Consider the following 18,223-nt stretch of genomic DNA (forward strand, 5'->3'; position numbering starts at 1 on the left):
ACCATGCAGACACTGCGACAACAGATGAACGGACACCGCGCAACAATTGCCAGGCAGGAGTGTTCCCTCCCAGTCGGGGAACACTTCAGCAGTCAAGGACATTCACAGAAATCACAGAAACCCCACAGTGCAGATAGAGGCCATTTCGGCCCATCGAGCCTGCACCGACACATATCCCACCCGATCCCCGTAACCCCTACACCAACACATATCCCACCCTATCCCCGTAGCCCCACGTATTTAATCCCCCTAACACTAAGGGTCAATTAATCATAGCCAATCAACCTAACCCGCACATCTTTGGACTGTGGGAGGAAACCGGAGCACCCGGAGGAAACCCACGCAAACACGGGGAGAATGTGCAAACTCCACACAAACAGTCACCCGAGGCCAGATTCGAACCCGGGTCCCTGGCGCTGTGAGGCAACAGTGCTAACCACTATGCCACCGTGCTGCCTCCAATCTTCAGGTAAGCATTCTCCAAGGCAGCCTTCGAGACACACGACAACGCGAAATCGTAGAGCAGAAACTGATAGCCAAGTTCCGCACTCATGAGGACGGCCTCAACCGGGATCTTGGGTTCATGTCACACTACATGTAACCCCACCTGACGTAGGGTCATCCAGACTCGAGTCGTCGTTGGCTTGTTCTCTCTACACAGATGCGGCCGGACCTGCTGTGATTTCCAGCAAAAAAAAGTGTTTTTTTGTCTGTTTTTTGTTTTTCATACAGACCCCAGCATCTGCAACATTTGACCCCTTGTGACCCCACCTCATTGTTCTTTGATGTAATGTTTTCCTGACTAACCTGTTTAGACACCATTCACACCTTTGATTGCTGTGATTATCTCTCTGCCGAGGTGTGCTAAATGGCAGTTCGAAAGATTACCTGTAATCATCTGGCATTATTCTCTGACTATATAAGCTGTGTCTTTATGCATCTCTCCACTTCACCTGACGAAGGAGCAGCGCTCCAAAAGCTTCTGATTTCAAATAAAACTGTTGGACTATAACCTGGTGTTGTGTGACTTCTTACATTCATAAATAGAGGCATAGAGTACAAAAGCAAGGAAGTTATGATGAACCTTTACAAAACACTGGTTCGGCCTCAACTGGAGTATTGTGTTCAATTCTAGGCACCGCACTTTAGGAAGGATGTGAAGGCCTTAGAGAGGGTGCAGAAAAGATTTACGAGAATGATTCCAGGGATGAGGGACTTCAGTTACGTGGATAGACTGGAGAAGCTGGGCTTGTTCTCCTTAGAGCAGAGAAGGTCGAGAGGAGATTTGATAGAGGTGTTCAAAATCGTGAGGGGTCTGGACAGAGTAGATAGAGAGAAACTGTTCCCATTGGTGGAAGGGTCGAGAACCAGAGGACACAGAATCAAGGTGATTGGCAAAAGAACCAAAGGCGACATGAGGAAAAACCTTTTTACCCAATGAGTGGTTAGGATCTGGAATTCACTGCCTGAAAGGATGGTGGAGGCAGACTCAATCGTGGCTTTCAAAAGGGAATTGGATAAGTGCCCGAGGGGAAAACACTTGGAGGGCTACAGGGAAAGAGCAGGGGAATGGGACTACCTGAAGTGCTCTTGCAGAGAACCGGCACGGGCTCGACAGGCCGAATGGCCTTTTTCTGTGCTGCAACCATTCTATGATTCTATGAACTAATACAATAATTTAAACACAAAATAAATGTGACAAAACTATCGACACCAAACTTTGGGGGGGGGGGGGGGGGGGGGAATAGTCAATACTGAGGAGGACTGCAACAAATTACAAGACAACATTAATAAACTTGCAGAATGGGCATATAATTGGCAAGTGGGTTTCAACATAGGTAAGGGTGAGGGATTACATTTTGGTAAGAAAAATAAGGAATCACACATTACTTGGGAAATAAAAATCTAATGGGGTAGAGGAGCAAAGGGATCTGGGAGTGCAAATACACAAATCACTAAAAGCAGCAATGCAGGTTAATAAGGCCATAAAAAGCAAACCAAGCACTGGGGTTTATTTCTAGAGGGATAGAAATGAAAAGTAAAGAAGTTATGCTAAACTTGTATCAAACCTTGGTTAGACCACACTTGGGGAGTACAGGAAACTCTTTTATCCGGCACCGACGGGACCGGCGTGGTGCCGGTTTATCAAAAAGTCCGGATCACAGAGAGGTATAGTTAAAAAGGTACGAGAGCCCCGTACATAGCAACAGAGCCAGGTGTCCCTGTTGCTCAGCAACAGGTGCAGGAACCCCGGCCACAAGATCCAGGCGTCCCCGTTGCTTAGCAACAGGTGCAGGAACCCCGGTTACACAGCCACAGGTCCAGGAATGGCCACTAATATGAAGTAAAACTTACCTGAACCTACTCCTGAATTTTGCCAGTTAACAGAGATTTCCGGTTATTTAGGTGCCGGTAAATCGAGAGTTTCCTGTACCGTGTACAACTTTGGTCACCATTATGGCCCGTAATTTGCGATAGGAGGCTTCCTGCGTGCGGAGGCCTCCTATCGGAAAAAAATCTACGCTCTTACCTGAGGGCTCCCGTGGTCTGGACACTTCCGCTGCTGGGCCTCTCCACAGTCGAAATGCGCAGGACCCAGGTATCCCAGGGGCGCAGGCAGTTCGCAGGCATCCCTGGGATCACGTGGGCCAGGCCAGCCAATAGGAGAAGGGAATCTCCCTTCATACTTTTGACAGATAGACCTGTCAAATATATGAATGGAGATCATCCCAAAAACACACTAGAACATTAAATACATTTAAAAAAAACCATCACGTTTTAAAATGAGTTCAAATTACATTAAATTAAATATGTAACTTTTTGAAAAAATTAAAGTTTTTTTACAAGGCTAAAAATAAACCTATCTTTTTTCAAAGTATTTTAAAATTATAAATGAGTGAAAAAAAACATTTTTTTTAAAACTTTTTTTCAATTCTTATGCTGGTAAAAGCAGGCCTTATGCTTTTACCAGGCGTAAGATTTCCTCAGGGTTTTCTGCGGGCAGAGGTTCTGCAGAAAGCGGAACTCTCCCCCCGCAGAGGCCCTTCTCCAGGGCAGGCGTCCGATCTGTCAAGAACATTCTTCAAAGGAGCCTGAAACCGGCATTTCCGATGTCCCTACGGGCATGTACACAGTGTGCACACACCTGTGGGCATCGGAAAATACGGCCATTATAAAAAAGGATATACCGGCATTGGAGCGGGTGCAAAAAAGATTTTCAAGGATAATACCAGAACTGTGAGGTTATACCTATCAGGAAAGGACGACCAGGCTGGGCTGAGGGGTGACCTAATAGAGGTCTTTAAAATTATGAAAGGTTTTGATAGAGTGGATACAGAGAGAATGTTTCCCACTTTTGGGGAAAAGCAGAACTAGAGGCCATCAATACAAGATAGTCACCAAGAAATCAAATAGGGAATGCAGGAGACACTTCTTTACCCAGAGGGTGGCGAGAATGTGGAACTTGCTCCCACATTAAGTAGTTGAGGCGAATAGTACAGATTCATTTAAGGGGAAGCTGGATAAGCACAGGAGGGAGAAAGGAATAGAGGGTTCTGCTGATAGAGTTAGAGGAGGAAGAATGGAGTGGAGCATAAAGCATAGACTGGTTGGGCTGAATGGCCTGTTTTTGTGCTGTAAATTCAATGTAATTCTATGTAAATCATATAACAATAAAATAATAATAATAGGTGTCTATGTTGTTGGCATAGGGACTGAGAATAGGGAACTTTCTGCAGCTGTCAAGACACGTCAGCCTTCAGGTGAGAGGTGGGACGTCAACCTGCAGACATGTCCTGGACCTACAGTGAGGGGGGGGGTGCAGATCCTAGTCGATTTAATTCGATTTAAATGACTAATGGTTTGTTTTTGGTGGGGGGGGGAGGTTTCCCCTTTCACTCGCTTTCTCTCCCTCACACATTTCACTCACAGTAAATGAACGCTACGGAGCGCAGCAAGACTATCCTGGTCAGCCAGAAGGTGGCCGGCTGTGGCTGCGGTTGCCGCTCGCCACCAGAGGCCGAGGCCGAGGCCGAGGCCGAGCCCGCCGCCGCCGTGCCGCTCTGCCGTTCGCCGCTGAGGTGATCCGGCCGGCGCGCCCGCAGCGCCTCCCTCACCGCCGCCATCTTCCTCCGCACTGCGCATGCGCCAGCCCAGAGCCGCTTCCAAGGAAAAAAAGCCTCAGTTGCAGCAGGAACTTCCTCCAGCAGTCTGACACAAAACTGCTTCATGTGTGGGGGGGGTTTCTCTCTCTTTTGCATTCCCACCAGTTAGATTTGGGGGGGGTTTGCAAATGTATGCACGTGTTAAACTTACTTTTGCAAATGTATGCACGTGTTAAACTTTTGCAAATGTATACACGTGTTAAACTTACTTTTGTAGCAATACGTTAAAATTAAAAGCAAAAAAGTGCGACACAAAACCTTCCCCCCCGGTTTGACCCTGATGTCAGCATCCTTTACTGTTTGCACCCTTTTACTGTCTGCGCCCTTTAAGGTCTGCACCCTTTAATGTGTGTTTTTTTCCTCTTTTGCATTCCCACCAGTTTGACTTGTGTTTTTTTTCTCGGTCTCTTGCAAATTTATGCACGTGTTTAAAGTTATTTTTTTATAGCAATGCGTTAAAATTGAAAGCAAAGAAAATTTCAGCACCAAAAGCTTCCCACCAGTTTGACTCAAAACTAATGTGTTTTTGGCTCTTTCGCATTCTCACCAGTTTGATTTGTGTTTTCTTCTCTTGCAGAAATGTGTGCACGTGTTAAAGTTATTTTTTGTAGCAAGACGTTAAAATTAAAAGCATTAAAAACATTGCCAAATTTGCAAATTCAAGACACGGGCATTGCATTGTTAAGAGTAACTTTTTAGGGATTTTAGCAGAATTTTGAACATGATCAATTCACACGAAACTGACAGCAGGGTTGTTGTGGACATTGCATTGGAATTAATGGCTCTTCCAAATCACACCCAGCGGAAGTGACAATCGTGCACTTTGGTTTAAACCAAGGCCAATTTCGATCTGTTCGAAACCACCACAACATGTGTTGCAATCCACGTTGTTCTCGTCACTTTACGGAGCTCCGAATATTACCCGATGTTTACAGCTCTGCGTCAGCTGCTTGTAAACAAATGAAAACGTTTGACAATTTTTACCCAAATTAAATGCTCCTTTGAAGTGTTAAATATAGGAACGAATTATTTGTACTTTCCTATTATTAAAATAATTAATATATTACTATTATAAATCTGTAGCAGTTAACTTTTGGGTTGGTTCTAGTTCTTTGTGTATGTTTCAGTTCTTAGTTGATTTCGTTTGTTTTTTGTCGTTATGACTGTCATCGTGTTGTTTAGCAATATTTAAACATTAAACGAAAGTAGAAATAATAATAATAACCCACGAAAAGTACCTCCCTAAGCTCGTGGTGTGATGTGGGATCTCTCTCACCTTCAGCCTGCAACCTCTCTCTTATCTGTTGTTGTGGAATCTTCTGTTAGTGTCAGTGATCTGAAATTCCCTCTCAAAATTCAAACATGCCGTTCTCCCCACATCCTCACTGTGTTGAATTCAAGATTAATGGTACAGCCTCCCAATCCAACGTATTCTTTCCCAGGACTTTAAACCTGCGGCACTCCCTACCTCTATAGCTCTGTCCTGATTCCTACAATCTTCAGACTTTTAACATCCAACCTTGTGTCATCTAATCACTACTTCCTGGTTTAACTTGTTGTCATGTTTACTTTTATTTAACCCTTGCATCCCACGCTATAGGTCTTTGGTCTTCCACTTGGGTTTTTCAATACATAGATTACCTGTCCTTTTGCAATTGATTTGCATTTTGATTTGATTCGTATGTATTTACAAAGGAGGGCGGGGGGGGGGGGGGAGGTGCTGCCTCTATGACATCTTTAGACGATTCGCCTTCTCGGTCCCGTGGCTTATGGTTTGCTTGCAATTTGTTTACCAATCCGGCCCAATTTCAAAACATTTTGACGTGGACCGCATATAAGAAACCGGTTACTGTGTTGCCCAATGTGGCTTTAAATCACGGAGACAAATTAATTCTGAAGCCTTTCCAAATGTGCAAAGTATAAAATCATAAATTCCAAAATCATAAATAACAACAGAAAACGCTGGAAAAACTCAGCAGGCCAGGGCAGCATCCGTGGAGAGAGAGACGGAGTCAACGTTTCAGGTCAATTACCTCATGATTCCAAAATCAAGCTGTGAGGGGAAAGAGTTTGAGCAGTGAGCAGAAAAGGAGGAATTAAGGGAGGGTGGGGTGGGGGAGACCATAATCTCCAACTCCCCTTCCTCGTCACACGCTGTCCTGGCTTTGATATACATCGCGACTCCTTCATCGTTAATGAGTTCATATTCTTAAATCCATTGTGAGAGCACCAACACCACGAGAAACTCACTAGCACCTTCTCAGGCCAAGAAGGGATAGGAAATAAATGTACCTTTGCCAGCGTCACTCGCAACCCGAGAACAAATGTTTAGAAATAAGATTAATAACTGGATTAAAAGAGTGTTCAAAGGAACACCTTCCTAATATCACAAACAGTAACTTTTAGTCTAAAGATTTGTAGCAAGAAACAAGAGTGAATAAACAAGTATATGTTTTTGTTAATAGATTGCACGGTGGCATAGTGGTTAGCACTGTTGCCTCACAGCGCCAGAGACCCGGGTTCGAATCCGGCCTCGGGTGACTGTGTGGAGTTTGCACATTCTCCCCGTGTTTGCGTGGGTTTTCTCCGGGTGCTCTGGTTTCCTCCCACAGTCCAAAGATGTGCGGGTTAGGTTGATTGGCTATGATAAATTGACCCTTAGTGTTAGGGGGATTAAATTCGTGGGGTTACAAGGATAGGGTGGGATATGTGTTGGTGTAGGGGTTACGGGGATTGGGTGGGATATGTGTCGGTGCAGGCTCGATGGGCCGAAATGGCCTCTATCTGCACTGTGGGGTTTCTGTGATTCTGTGAATGTGCATGATTGGCCTGTCTAGTTTTCAGTCCAGTTTAGTTGGATATTGTTCCTCATAGAGGAAGCACATAGAATCATAGAATGGTTACAGCACAGTAGGAGGCCATTCAGCCCATCGAGCCCGTGCCAGCTCTCTGCAAGAGCACCTCAGCTAGTCCCACTCCCCCGCCCTTTCCCCGTAGCCCTGCACATTTTCCCCCTTCAGCTACTTATCCAACTCCCTTTTGAAAGCCACGATTGAATCTGCCTCCACCACCCTTTCAGGCAGTGAATTCCAAATCCTAACCACTCGCTGCATAAAAAAGTTTTTTTCTCATGTCGCTTTTGGTTCTTTTGCCAATCACCTTAAATCTGTGCCCTCTGGTTCTCGACCCTCCTGCCAATGGGAACAGTTTCTCTCTCTGTACTCTGTCCAGACCTCTCATGATTTTGAACACCTCTATCAAATCACCTCTCGATCTTCTCTGCTCTAAGGAGAACAAGCCCAGCTTCTCCAGTCTATCCACGTAACTGAAGTCCCTTCATCCCTGGAATCATTCTCGTAAATCTTTTCTGCACCCTCTGTAAGGCCTTCACATCCTTCCTAAAGTGCGGTGCCCAGAATTGGACACAATACTCCAGTTGAGACCGAACCAGTGTTTTATACAGGTTCATCATTGTACAAAGTACATCAGAAAATATTCAAATATATATAAAGTCTATTCCAAAATGCTGAAAAAAATCACTAAATAAAAGTGGTTTAAAAATAGCTTTTCTGCAATTGCAAGCTCTTCCCCCCAAATCGTTTACATGTTGACAGGTCACTCACTTCGAACATTGTGACTATAAACTATTTTGATACAATATGGAGCACACAAGCAAACACTTGATTGTGATACTACCGTGGGGCAATACAAATAGAATACAAATAACCTCCCTGTAGCCTTTCAACAGGTGTGACTTAAAGCATTTTAGTTCTGGATTCAGGTCAGGTGATTAAATTGCGGGAGCCAGTCATCGATGGGCACCGAGCTCCAGTGTAAGGAGAAGTGAAAATGGACCCAAGCCAACGCCACATGTTGCAACTATTAACACATTACAACGAACATTACAGACAAGAGTGGATTGCAAGGACTCTTGGCCTTCAAATGGAAAACCAACAGAGTGAAGCATCGTTCCTGATACCATCTGAAATTTCTGCTGTGTTGTTGGCTTGTTTTCTTGTACTGTGCACTCTCCGCATCTAAGTCCCCACTGCCAAAATCCCTCTTGTTTACGCACCGAAATCAGTGCAGATAATCTATAGGGGGCATAAGCTTCTTTACCCAGAGAGTGGTTAGAATGTGGAACTCGCTACCACATATAGTGGTTGAGACAAATAACATCGATGCATTTAAGGGGGACGCCAGCTACGTGCAAGAGGGAGAAAGGAATAGACGGGTATGTTGAGAGGGTGAGATTAAATAGGGTGGGAGGAGGCTCGTGTGGAGTATAGTTGGGTCGGTTGGGCCGAATGACCTGTATCTATGCTGTAAATTCGATGTAATTCGATGTAAAGATGAAATATAGGCACAATGTGAATCATCGCCCGCCCCTTCCCAATGCTGGTCAACGTTTAATTATAGAAGTCTTTGGTTTCAATTGAGAGTGAAGTAATGGGAAACTCGTCGAAAATGCTTGCAGAACGTCTTATTGAGTGACATAAATCTCGAGGCTGCTAAATATCCTCCCCGACCTCTTCTATCTGGCTTCGTGGCGACGGACCGACAAAGCTTTACTGGGTCCGGGCTGATCGTTACCCTGAGTTTTTTTGAACACAACGCCGACTCTCATGTCGCTGTCACCGCTCTTTGTATTGTGGAGACACTCGCCGTCCTGCCTCATTAACAGAAACTGCAAACACCTGCAGCGAACTGGCAAAATATGTAAATAATAATCGTTATGTGTGTGTGTGCTCTTTTGAATGGGTGCAGGGAAACGATGATAAGAAAAGTAAGTGTCAATCGATCATTGTTGAGAACAAAAGTTTTCTTTTTTTTAAATGAACAGTTAACAGACAGGCTGCAGAACAATCGTTTTTGAAGGAAAATTAGAACCCAACAGCCTGCCGCGCCTTTCCAAGCATTCTTCGTTTTTCTTCCCATTTAATTATGCTTTTCAATTGCTTGCTCACTCAGCTAGTCAGAACACGGAGTCCTCCCTTATTTAGGCCACCAGGACTGCGATATCATATTACTTCCATCTACCAGTCATGGCTGAATTATGTCACAGTTTTTTTTTTGCCCGAGTAATATTGTTCCCTGAAACTGTTATAACTAAAAGGGGTGAGAAAAGATTTCACTGAAATTAAAAGTTATGGAGTAAACATACTGCAAGTAAAAGCCCTTTCTCTATGTAACCGAGAGTGTTCCAGGCAAAGGCTGGCAAATAGGGCTTTTCCTATCAACACTGGAAACACAGTTAGTTTAAGACATCGTTATACTTTAAGGCTAAGTGAGTATATTACTCCCTTTTGCGTCGATGTTTCGGGTGTGCAACTTCAAAACCACACTTTAAAATTATCCAGGCTGACACTTGAGCCCCTTGGGAAATTCGTTGACTTACTTTTGACACATATTAAAAAAATGACAGGAACTCCGCCCCTGCCAACTCTCCTAACATTTAGAGATTGGGTCCTGGGGAATGTAAAAAAACACTTGCATTTATATAGCGCCTTTCATGACCTCAGGACGCCCCAAAGCGCTTTACAGCCAATGGAGTACTTTTGAAGTGGAGTCGCTGTTGCAATGTAGGAAACACTGCAGCCAGTTTGCGCACAGCAAGCTCCCACAACAGTAATGTGATAATGACCAGATAATCTGTTTTTGTTATGTTGATTGAGGGATAAATATTGGCCAGGACAATGGAAATAACTCCCCTGCTCTTCTTCGAAATAGTACCATGGGATCTTTTACATCCACCTGAGAGGGCAGATGGGGCCGGTTTAATGTCTCATCCGAAAGGCGGCACCTCGGACAGTGCAGCACTCCCTCAGCACTGCACTGGAGTGTCAGCCTGGAAGTTTGTGCTCAAGTCTCTGTAGCTCTTCCCATGCACAGGAGACCTTAGTCAACGACTAAGGTTAAGGTGCAGCCAGCAGTATAACTGGCGTCAGCTGGCTGCTAGTCACACTTGGTACCTGCAGTGCAATCACATCCTGAAACAAACAGTAAAGCCCATAGAGGTGAGCTATGCAAAAGGGTTACCATTAATATTTATAAAATTTGCATTCCCTTTAAGATGGGAAGGAATATGTTATTGCAGTCCTGGTGGCATAAATAAGTGTGCACATTCTTCCACGATACAGAAAATATCAGATACAGATGATACCAGAAATGCGAGGGTATACCTATCAGGAAAGGATGAACAGGCTGGGTCTCTTTTCTCTTGAAAAGAGAATGCTGAGGGGTGACCTAATAGAGGTCTTTAAAATAATGAAAGGTTTTGATAGAGTGGATACAGAGTGTTTCTATTTGCGAGGAAGAGCAAAACTAGGGGCCATCAATATAAGATAGTCACCAAGAAATCCAATAGGGAATTCAGAAGAAACTTCTTTACCCAGAGAGTGGTGAGAATGTGGAACTCGCTACCACAGGGAGTGGTTGAAGCGAATAGTATAGATGCATTTAAGGGGAGGCTGGACAAGCATATGAGGGAGAAGGGAATCGAGGGTTACACTGATAGAGTTAGATGAGGAAAGACGGGAGGAGGCTCGAGTGGAGCATAAAGGCCAGCATGGACTGGTTGGGCCGAATGGCCTGTTTCTGTGCCGTATATCCTATGTAATTCTATGTAAAAGTTTATAGGTGGTATATCTATACATGTGCGTGTGTGTTATGTATGTCCGTATAGTGTTTTCGATATCTAATGAAACAGAAAACGAAGATTTATAGAAAGGCTCGGCACTTGCTTATAAACTGTTAAAATCTCTACCAGTTCTGATGAAAGGTTATCGACCTGAAACGTTAACTCTGTTTCTCTCTCCACAGGTGCTGCCTGACCTACTGAGTGTTTCCAGCATTTTCTGTTTTTATTTCAGGTTTCCAGCATCGGCAGTATTTGGCTTTTATTTATAGATAGGAGGTGACTTTTGGGCATTTTTCTGCTGACGGGCTAAGGAACAATGCGCCACATCTATCTTGTACCGAAAAACCCCAGTACTGTCACTTTTTAACAAGAAAGTCTCGTCAAATGGTGAAAGCGCATCAGTGTTCCCTGATGTTGACAAATATGCAAAGCAAGCATGCAGCACGATGCAGTGAATCGCATTGCAAAAAAAAAGGCCACTGCTGCATCCCTTGAACATAGCAGGATCAGTGTTCAATTCTTCCAGGTTCCTTTCCTGCCCAAACGCCAAAGATAACCCCCCCCCCCCCCGTTTAAACATGGCACTATCCCATTTAATATGAACACTGTGCAATTCATGGAAATCATGAGAGCTGACAATTCACAATGAGGCTGGCCGAAGCCCAAGTGATCAAACCAATTTAAGCCTTTGAAGCCTCCTGTCTAAATGCAGTGGCCACCAACCCAATACCTCAATGCTCTCTTTGTTACTGCCCCCGTGCTGTATTCCTATCACCGTCATCGCGATCATATTGTGAGAGCTGAAGAGGTTGGGGCAGTTGCTAGTGACTCCTTTATAAACAGGTAAGTTCAGCGAGACCCTTCACTGCTGCAATTGTGAACCAGCTAGTTAAAAAAAAACACGCCAGCTCTTGGTCCAACTTGCGGTGTCTCGAAGGATCCAGCTAGCAGATTGCAGAGGTCATTCGAGGGGAGGAAAAGACGACACAGAGGGAAGTTAATGCAATGCAAGAATGACAACCCTTCAAAAATACCTGACCCGACAAGGGCTCAGGTATGTAAGAAGATCTTTCTGCTTCTTAGATTGAATAAACCCGTCTGTGCTGTTGACTGCCGACTAAATGACATCATTTAAACTTCAGCGCTCTGTGCCAGTTTACAGGTATCAATGTAAACCATTTCCAACATTCGTTTGTTACATTTGACTGGTTTCGCCCGTTTTATTATTATTTCGGATTGTTTGATAAACTGATTTTTAATAAAGCCACATCATTTGAGAACTCCTAGATTTAATTCGAGGGACTATTTCACCTATTCCACTTCTGAAGTTAAGATCGAAAATATTGGGCACCTGTGCCCTTGGAAATTCATTTAATGAATTTGAAAACAAGCACCATCAGCCCCCCCCCACTCCTCCTCCCCACCCTCCCCCCCCGCAAGTGCAGACCCTGCAATTATCTCCCGGTTTATTCATTTGATCGCACTCACATGCAAACGATCAATAGACCAAAATAAGTCAAATCTGTCCCAGTCGCCATTAGATGACCTGGCTGTTAACCCGTGTAAATGGCATTCGTTATTATCGTGACGAACATCAAACACTTGGGCATTTAATAAAAGTATCTGTGGGGGTGGGATTGCAACGAGTCGCTCGGTCAAGGAAGCTTTGCAGTTATCTCGGATACACGTCGTTAGACACATATCTCTGACCATTTATTAAACATTGTTGCCGGTCCCTCTTAAACACACCGGCACTCCCGGTGACTGTCATGAAACTTGCCAAGAATGTCAGATCGAATAATGAAATTAAATATCGTAAATAATTACTAAATGTATTATTTGAACACTGGAAACGATAGAAACGGGTGGAAGGGCGGATAATTGATACAATTAGTTAGTTTCGTGTCTACATCGTGCAATTGAATGTCTATGCAATGTAAAAAATTTAAGTCCTTTTGTACGGAAGTCTTTCTGCAAACCGGTCTCCACGCGGCTTCCAGGCAGGCACATGACAGGATTGTGTTCGCCTGTCTGCGTTCACCTACACACAAACATTCTCAGTCAATACTTGGTGTATGTTGAGCTGCCCTGAACCTGTTTATTATATTAATAGCCATGCTGCTGAAACAGCACCCACCCTTACCTGTGATGGTGAGCTATTGGAATTCCTGGTTTACAATGTACAGAAAAAAATCATAACACAAATAAACACGAGTATATTTCTGACGAAGAATGCTTTATTTTTTTTAGTCTTTCATTAGACAAAACATTCCTTTCGGAAGCCACGTCACTAAATATAAGCAACGTCTGATTCATTCCAGGTAATGGACAAATATTGATACTTGAAATAGTCAAAATCAGCCACCTAAGGAACTGAAATCCGTCGGTAACTCATGAAAGGAACTGCTACTTTTGACGTTGTATATGTATGTGTCGTGCATACTTACTTTTGAAAGCGGTTCAGTTGCGCGAAATAATGCTTACAAATAATTGGGTCTCATCCAAAACTAAATGTCGGCAATTAATTGTGAACGTGTTTGGACAATTATAACGCTGACACAACCGACAGCGGGCATAAGTTTGCCAGCTTGTGTACTTTACGTTGGTGAGAAGGTTGTGTTTCACAAGGTAAGAGAGGCTCTGATAGAATAACTCTACCAGCTCCTTTTTGGGGGATTTTAGGAAGAAGCATAAAGTGTCTGTTGCGCCGAACAGTCAATTTCCAAATGATTTGAAGTGTATTCCTTAATGAACCAAAAAACAAATTTATTCTTCAAAGGCTGGGAAGAATAAGACAGACATAACATTCACATGACAAAATATAAACTCCTCATTTTGCTGAAATGTACATATCTCCCCCCCCCCCCCACCCCCCCAAAAAAACACAAAAGTTGTCTGTGGAAAGCGAACACATCTTAAAAAGGCACTTGATAAATTTCATAATTAAAAAAAAACTCAATACTTTTTGGGATTTGCATATTAAAATGATTACACACAATATATGTCCATAAGTGACTGATTAGTTAACATTATCATACGGTTAAGGATTGACTTATAAACAATTCTAACAAAAGTGGAACGCTGATTAACCGAGTGATTGTAACGTTATATGTTTGTCTACATGTATTATTTAATAACGATATGATAAACACGATATAAAACCTGGTGATCCGAAGCGGGGAATTATTTTCCCGTGAAGGGTTTTAACCTTGGGCCACTGCGACTCGATACAACCTTAGCACAAGGGGAACTGCGGATTGTCCTGCTCTGATATTTCGACTGCTGTGCCGAAGATTCGACATGCCAACACTCCGACTGGAACCTAGTCAGAAGAATAAAATCGCATTAGTTGCTATTAACCCACAGCAGTCCTTTTTATTTGCTTAAAATAACACGGTATGCATCCAATTTGTGGGAAGGGGTCGGTTGCCAAGTCGGTGCAGAAGTAGAGTCCCACTTCCCTGCGGATATATATATATAATTCAACAACAAAAAATTGCACCGCATAATACAGTGTTGTCGAACAATCTGCAAAAAAAAGACGGGAGTAAAATCCACTTGCAGTTTGGACCTGTTTATTTTTTTGTTGCCTACGTCTTAAATATGAGCATCGTATTACAGGTCAGACAAGAGTCTCAAAATGCAGGGTTTGAAGGGCCATGCTGTCGGGCACAAAGGTATCATATAATTAGACGTACATTAACATCAAAACACCTTCATACAATAGACCTCCTCAGAGATTCCAGAACTGTCCCACTGCAGCAAACACCCACACAGTGAGACCAGGGGAACATGTGCTTTGTGTGTGTGTGTGTGTGTGTTTATATAATTTATAGTTGCGAAGAAACACAACCCTGTCTGCCTGAGTTTTGTTGACAAGATTGTTAAATAAATCAAAATAAATTATTTACCACGCGGCGCTCTCCGTGCAGCCCGGGATGATGTTGAAATATAACAAACACACACACAGCTGAAAATCGAACAGGAATGAAAACACATCTTTAGTGAAGTCAAAGCAGGAAATGTGCGAGTCGCTTATAAGTGAGCATGTCCCACTCACTTCCCGATAAAACGAAGCTCTCTCCCCGTCCCCCCAATTCGATGTCCTGAACGTTCACTAATAAACTTCCCCGCCCACCCTCATGATCAATTAATTGATATTACTTTCAGCTTTTGAATCGCAGCCGAACACTACATCGGGGACTTTATATATTTTTGCCTGCTTGCTTTCGTTGTTTATTCCACAGACAGACCTAGTTTGGGAAGTCATCACAAAAGACTCACTGTGTAACCCAGCAGCGGCGATTCTTCAGATCGTTTCCGTTTCCCTTTGACCCTTCTCTTAATTCCGACAGAATTACCCACTCGCGGGCATTTGATCGGGAGCTTCCCCGATTCTGCCCTGTGGAGACTTGAACAATCAAATCAATGTGTAATTGGAAATGATACTCTCAAGCGCAACTCGCACTCCTGTCTTCTTTCGTACACGGTCCCTCTTTTAAACAGAAGCTGGCTGAAGACAATCAGTTCGGGTCAAACATCAATCTCGGACCGTCTCCATTCAAACTGCTGCATTCCCGAATTCGGCTTGTCTCATATCTCAAAAATGATATTAAACTCCAGTATTCAGGAAAACTTCCCTAAGATGGACTCTTCTTGTCATGAATTTGGTTCACAATTCACAGTCAAACGGTTCCAACTGTCCTCTTTATATAGTTTTGTTCCATTCGTTTTCTGTCGAATTTCTAGGTTTTTTTTAAGCGCAGTACTGGCGACACACACACTCACAGACACAGACACACACGTATCTATTAGAATGAGAGGCTCTTCATGAAGATTCTTTTAAAAAAAATCAAATAAAAAGGTATAAAACATTAAGTGAACATCATTTGAAAGAAAGACTTGCATTTATATAGCGCCTTTCACAACCCAAAGCACTTTACAGCCAATGAAGTACTTTTGGAAGTGTAGTCACTGTTGTAATGTAGAAAACGCGGCAGCCAATTTGCGCACAGCAAGCTCCCACAAACAGCAATGCGATAACGACCAGATAATCGTTGTTTTTAATGATGTTGATTGAGGGATAGATATTGGCCCAGGACACGGGGATAACTCCCCTGATCTTCTTCGAAATAGTGGCCATGGAATCTTTTACGTCCACCTGAGAGCAGACAGGGCCTCGGTTTAACATCTCATCTGAAAGACAGGTAAATATCAGCTGAAACGGACAGAACCAAATGATATAATAGCAAAATACTGCGGATGCTGGAAATCTGAAATAACAACAGAAAGTGCTGGAAATACTCAGCAGGCCAGGCAGCATGAAACGTTGACTCTGTTTCTCTCTCCACGGATGCTGCCTGACCTGCTGAGTGTTTCCAGCATTTTCTGTTGTTATTTCAGAACCAAATGATGCTCATTTCATGTTTTCTTCCTTTTTGTTTGAGTTTTTTTAAAAGACACCTTATGACGAGACTCACACTAATACACCGGCAGATCCAGTCTGACTTAACTAGAGGTAGAGCATCGAAATATTCACTTTGCATTAAAAATGACCCATTAATTTAGTTCATAAAGTTTCAAAAATATATTTATCAACTGGTGCATTAAGGATACATTACATAGAATTAATATAATAATTTTACATTAAAAACGTTTACATTACAATTATTTGTGTATATAAACCACACTCCTAAATCATGTTTATAATGAAGTCAACAGATAATAACATTTGAGTTCCCTCCCCCACCATGTCCTTTAAATTTGAGCTAAACAATGCAAGCCTTCTAAACGACACGTCAGACTTTCTCGCTTCAGACTATAAACAGCAGGGTAACATAATAACAAACAAATTTTGAGTATTACTTGTAGGAAACTAGCGAAGGAGTGCGGTAGAACTCAAGCACCCCTCCCCCAACTGTGCAAACTCTGCGTTTTACCCGAACCTTTTGACAGGTGTTACTGGAGTGATACCAAAGAGAATTTAAGCGATGTTAGATCTTTTCCAAATGGATCCGAATAAAGATAGGTTTCCGTGTCTCCTATTTTATGCCTATGCTCAAACCTCGAACAAGTGTAATGTCGTTTGGATATTAATTCACCTTCCAACATTTTAATATCAATGGTTCACAATGCTTCCGGCTGTAACAGAACTTTTGCTGGGAACGATATGAGAGAGAGAGAAGGGACAGCTAGCGAGAAAAAGAACACATTAAATAAACTGCAAATGAGAAAGACAGATAAAGATCCATCAATACTCCCCGAAAGCAACCCATCAGAAATTATCGCGAAATTAACGTGAAATAGCACAAGGAAAAAAAAACACTTTGCAACTAACAGCGAAACTAAATACAATTCTCCTCCGTCTTCTATTTATCTAAGATAAAACATTTACTCATTTAGTAACATAATAAAGACTTCAGTCCACAAAACAGCCCAAGTATTAAAACGCTGGCGCTATCACTAACCGCACGAAAAGCTACAAACTGTTGTCCACATTCACCGTGCGATGCTGGAAAGCGTTAATAGCACCGTCCAGGTCAGTAAACACGTTTTAATTGGGGGGCAGATTACACATCAACTCCTCTTCTGTACAATAATGTGGCTTCAAGTATTTGATAACACTGCCTGGTATTTAGTAACCAGTCGGAGCGCGATATAGCAATTACACGATCACTTGCCGAGCCAACTTTTGCAACTGGTAACAGCAACAATCACAAAGGACCCCCTGTATACCTCAAGCTCTTAATACAGGTTTAAACGTTGCAATGAACCATAAAACACACACACACACAGACAGAGTTTGTGATGCATGCAAGTTACTTACGATTAAAAAAAAATCGATTAAACAATCGAAGTGGATGAAAAGTTTAGCGGGAAGTTGTCCTCGGTGACCTGGTTTGATTTCATTTAAAGATGAAATGTCCATTTTTTGGCAAGCTGGTGCCAATTGACTGATTCCTGCATCTAAAGGTGAGTAGTCATTTATTGTCATGGTGGCTCTGATTTACAAACGGGATCGTCCGAATTCCAGCCTTATGCTTTAAAATTGAACCCGAGTTACAGATCTAACAACGAAGAGGAACGCAGCGAGCCGCTTAGTGTGCAAAATGTATACTGCAACTTAATGTCTTTAAAAAAAAAAGAATGCACGCCTTTGAACATAAATATTTATACAGCGCCTAAACCTATTAAGCCATTGAGCTTCGAGATGCTGTAACATTGTTTCTGATTCGGAAGAAACATTACGGTCTATAGACTAAAATGCTTTGAGTTTTTTTGACTCAATTTTTGTTTTAAAAACAAAAACCTTGGCAAGCAGATTTGACGCAGAATGTTTCTGGCGACCAGTCGTTTAATGGTTAAAAAAAAAAGGGGTTCCGAGGAGTTGGAATTCGAAGGGGGAAAAAAAGCCACACGA

At 42.8% G+C, this 18,223-nt stretch overlaps 1 long non-coding RNA gene across 1 annotated transcript; it reads right to left on the reverse strand.

Moving 5' to 3' along the window:
* Positions 1 to 13,552: 13,552 nt before the first annotated feature.
* Positions 13,553 to 17,496, reverse strand: LOC147110341 (uncharacterized). The gene is made up of 2 exons (XR_015079905.1): positions 17,271 to 17,496; positions 13,553 to 15,999 (listed from the first exon to the last, which is right to left on the reverse strand). It is a non-coding gene; the product is annotated as an uncharacterized LOC147110341 (long non-coding RNA).
* Between the last annotated feature and the right edge of the window lie 727 nt (positions 17,497 to 18,223).

Source organism: Somniosus microcephalus, chromosome 11, assembly GCF_052327205.1.
Source record: "Somniosus microcephalus isolate GS21.2 chromosome 11, FLI_Smic_1.0, whole genome shotgun sequence".
Lineage (NCBI taxonomy): Eukaryota > Metazoa > Chordata > Chondrichthyes > Squaliformes > Somniosidae > Somniosus > Somniosus microcephalus.